We start from the raw sequence: 4,887 nt of genomic DNA, 5'->3' as shown, positions 1-4,887 counted from the left end.
GGAGCGGGCGCGGCGGGGAGCCAGGCTCATGGCGTTGGGGGCCGGCGGCGGACGGCGGGGGCGGCGGCAGCGGTTCTCGGCCTTCATGGCGACATTGTCCTCGCTTCCTTCCTCGGCTTCTCAAACGGGGCGGGCGCGGTGCGCGGAGGGCTCCCGGGCTCGGCGCGGCTCGGGCCTGGCGGCGAAGGCCGGCGGCGGCGCTCGGACGTCCGGGCCGGGCCTGGCGGAGCGGGGCGGAGCGGAGGGAGAGAGGGAGGATAGGGAGGAGGAAGGGGAAGGAGGACGGGGGCGAGATGGAGGGACCGCGAGCCCCGCCCGCCGGCCGGCCGGACACTCTCGCTCTCCCGCCGCGGGGCAGGGGAGAGGGTAGCGGGGCGGGAGTCGGGAACTCGCCTCGCCTCAGGGCCGGGGCCGAGGCCGAGCTGCTCCGGGAATGGCGACGAGTCGCCAAACAGCGCCGCCGAGAACCCGGATGCACTATTTATAGCGGGGACGCCCAGCCAGGAGCATCCCGGGAAATGTAGTTTGGCCCGACTTCCTCTCCCGCCCCCCTGCCACCTTCCCGCACAAATACACAGCCCAACCTCCCGGGCGTCTACCCGTCATCAGCCGGCCCCCACAGCACGGCCTTATGGGGGTTGTAGTTCACAAGGGCACGAGACCAGACCAGCGGGCTTGCTAGGTGTTGTGGACGGCTTGGGAACTGCTCTCGCGGGAAGAAGAGCCACGTGGACAAACAGCGTCGCTAAGGGGAGGAGGGGGGCATGGGATGAGAGAGGGGGTGGGGTGGGTGTGGGTGGGTGTGGGGGGTGTGGGGGGTGTGCGCGCGCGTGCAGTTTAGTTGAAGAAGCACTTGTTCGTACTGTCTGCCAGGTGATGTGCCTGCAATAGACATGTGTGCGTGCACATGCGTGTGTCTATTTAGGCATTCATATATGCACCTAGTTGTTTCTATTCAATTGAATTAACATTTATTATTAAGTTATTACTCTGGGCCAAGCGTTGCACTTGTACACACATACCTACATAAATATTGGTACATCAGTGCATGAGTACTATGTTTGGACTTTAAGTGCCTACTGTGTGCCCAGCACAGTACCTATCCCTTTGTGTGTGCGCATGTGTGTTATGTATTTAAATACACGTTTATCTCTATGTCTCTGTATATGCTGAATTTAATTCAACAAGCTTGAAGCACCTAATAAGCCAGGCATACTTACCTTTGGGTTTTATATATGTGCATATAAAATAAATACATATGTATATATATATATAGATATAGATATGTAAATACATATTGTGTACATGCAGCAATATATACACATATGTGTATCTTTCAGGAAGATTCACAGCTTTCTTCTTCCCATCCCCACCAGCCTCGATTTGGGGCTCTTGGCCCCGGCCATAGAACTGTGTCACTTGAATATCACAGCCCATAGCCATTAAAACAAATCTATAGTAAATATGATTCAGAGACAGAAGGACTTTAGAGCATAGAATCTGGGTGGAAAAAGTACTGGATCTGGTATCAGAGATAGTAAGTGCCTCTTCTATAAAATAAAAGAGTTGACCAGATGACCTCTAAGGTCAGTGATCCTAAGGGAACTGGAAATCCAACCTGTCCAACCTTATTTTTTTATTTAAACTGTAAATTTTTGTTTAAAGTGTAAACTGACGTCCAGAGAGGGGAAATGACTTTCCCAAAGTCATATTGGTATCAGAAGAACCGGGATGTGATCCCAAAACCTCCCACTTTAACTCCACTGCTCTTTTTACTGCAAGCTGCTGCCTCCTGGTTAGCATGAGTTCCACCCTTTTCTGTAGCTGAGTAATGGATTTGGTCAGTCCACTTATCACAGACTTGCTGTCTACAATGAGACAGCCCCCAACAAAGCAACAGCAGCAAATGATTCAGCATCAACTGTATGGAGCGCACTGGGCCCCACACTTAATCTAGGCACAACCCTGGCCTTCCTGGAACTTGCTGGAGAGGATGAAACATAAATACCGAAAACCACAGTACACAGGATTGCTCAGAGAGTCATCAAAGAGTGGCAGCTAGGTAGTGCCATGTATAGAGCTCTGGCCTTGGAGTCAGGAGGATGTGAGTTCAAATCTGGCCTCAGACACTTGACACTTCTCAGCTGTATGACCCTAGGCAAGTCACTTAACTCCAATTACCTCACTAAAAAAAAAAGTCATCAAGGAAAGCATAAACACAGCTCTCAAATTGTACTCAGGAAATCCCTGAGACCCTTTCAGGGAGTCCTTGAGGTCAAAATTATTTTCACAATAATAAAGACATTTTAATTTCTAATACAGTAAACATAAACAAATGTAACCCACACAAACAGAAGTTCTCAGGGGAGTGGACTCCTCAATAATTTTTCTTGTATTGCCATTTTTATTTAAAGTTTTGAGTTCCAAATTCTATTCTTCCCTCCCTCCCTCCTTCCCCTCCCCCTCCCTGAGAGGGTAAGCAATCAGATACAGGTTACACATGTACAATCATGTAAAACATTTCCATATTAGTCATTTTGTACAAGTCTTGATTAAAATTAAAAAAAAAAAGAAAGTGAAAAATAGCCTGCTTCAGTCTGTATTCAAACAATATTAGTTCTTTCTCTGGAGGAAGACAGCATGCTTCATCATGAGTCGTTTGGGATTATCTCCGATCATTGAATTGCTGAGAATAGCTAAGTCATTCACAATTCTTCATCAAACAGTATTGCTGTTACTGTGTACAACGTTCTCCTAGTTCTGTTTACTTCATTCTGCATCAGTTCATATAAGTCTTTCCAGGTTTTTCTGAAATCATTCTGCTTGTCATTTCTTATAGCACAATAATATTCTGTAATAATCATATACCACAACTTGTTCAGCCATTCCCCAATTGATGGGCATCCCTTCGATTTCCAATTCTTAGCCACCACAAAAACAGCTGCTATAAATATTTTTGTACAAATATGTCCTTTTCCTTTTTTTTTTTATGTCTTTAGAATATAGACCTCACAGTGGTATTGCTGGATCAAAGGACATGCATCCTCAAAAATTTTTAAGAGTGTAAAGGAGTCCTAAGAGCAGAATGTTTGAGAACTGGTGGTCTATTTGGTCTGATGGAGAAGGTAGTGTTATCCCCTGAGGGACATACATGTAGTTATAGGAGCAATAGAAGCCTTAAGCGTATCAGACCTAGAAGGGAGAGACCCTAAGAGATCATCAAATTCACCCCACCTCCCCATTTTACATTCACAAAAGCATAGAATAGCAAACTAGAAGGAAACAAAAATCATCTAATTCAATCTCTTTATTTTACAGGAAACTGATGGAGAGGCAGCTGGGTGGCGGAGTGGGTAGAGTGGTGCACAAGGAGTCAAGAACACCTGAGTTAAAATCCAACCTCTGACACTTACTAGTTATGTGACCCTGGGCAAGTCACTTCACCCTGTCTGCCTCAGTTTCCTCATCTCTAAAATGAGTTGGAGACTGGACAGCAGCAGTACCTCTGTGTTTCCTTTGGCTGACTTGGATAGCTATGAAATCAGCATCTCATCCAAGTGTACATTGGCAAATCATAAGTGGTCCCTTCTAATCATGGCGCTGTTTCTAGTTTTCAACAAGATGATTGATACATTCTGAGAAATCATCATTAGATGTCTAACAGCAACAACATTTTTAAAAAGGGTCCCAATTCAGCAAAACGAGACGATTCCACGTCCATCTGCGATCAGAACTACGGTAGCACCAATAAGCTCTTATCTACCAGGGGAAAAAGAGCAGTTGATGGAAGATAACCACGAACAGAGATCCTGCTTTGTTCATTTTCCTCCCTTCCCCCAGCACATTTATGGAACAATTTAAAGTTTACAAAGTCCTTAACTGGCATTGCTACAACCTTAGCAGATAGGTCTGCTGGGTATATTATGCCAACTGTTCAAAGGAAGAAACTGAGGCTAAAGGAGATTAAACGGATGACCAGTGGTAGCACCTAAATGTGCCAAGTGAGGTTTGACCCAGGTCTTCATGACTCCAGGTCCAGTGCTGAATCCCTTTGGCCGCACTGCCTGAGTTCAAGGTCCCTGAGCTAACCTGTGGAGCCACTGCTCTTGAAGCAATCTCTGAAAGAGCCATTAGACTTGGTTGGCCAAGGTTGCGTGGTGGATAGAGCACAGGCCCTGGAGTTAGGAAGACCCGAGTTCAAATCCAGCCTCAGACAGTTGACATTAACTGTGTGATACTGGGCAAGTCACTTAATCCTAACGGCCTCACACACACACAAAAATAAGAGACAGAGGCTCAATGGAGACAGTGCTTTGTAAACGTTAAAGTGCTATGTAAATGCCAGCTATTGTCATAAAACTGAACTTTAGGTAATTATACTGACTACATCAGGTCCCAAAGAAGAGACAAAAGGCTCTCTTCTTTGCAGAGGTGGAGGACCATGGGGGTGGAATGTTGCATGCAGTGCTCTGTGAGGTTGATGGTTGTTAATTTTGCTGAGCTGCATTCCTTCCACCTCTTTTTCATTCTTTTAGACTGGTGGGAAGGGGAGGGACGTACGCTGGAAAATGACAGGTGATGCAAAAAAAAAAGCTATCAAAATATTTTTTAAATATTTAAATATTTTCAAAAGAAAATAAATGACTTAGAAGTTACATGACCAAAAGAAAGACCATGTCATAGTTGATAACTGGCTTTGGATTCTGGAAAACCCGGGTTCAAGTCCTTTCTCTGACACATATTATCTGTGTGACCCTGGGCGAGTCATTTCTGTGACTCCAGGCAGCTAAGACTGTCAACTCCAGATGAAGTGGGTAATCTTCATTAGAAATAGAAGGAGTTTCGACAGCAGAAAGTTTGGGTCACACTAATGAAATCATAGGGAAG

This window comes from Phascolarctos cinereus, unplaced genomic scaffold (assembly GCF_003287225.1).
Source record: "Phascolarctos cinereus isolate Bilbo 61053 unplaced genomic scaffold, phaCin_HiC Scaffold_4;HRSCAF=312, whole genome shotgun sequence".
NCBI classification, from domain to species: Eukaryota; Metazoa; Chordata; class Mammalia; order Diprotodontia; family Phascolarctidae; genus Phascolarctos; species Phascolarctos cinereus.
The sequence above is the reverse complement of the archived record's forward strand: the minus strand, read 5'-3'. Positions refer to the sequence as shown.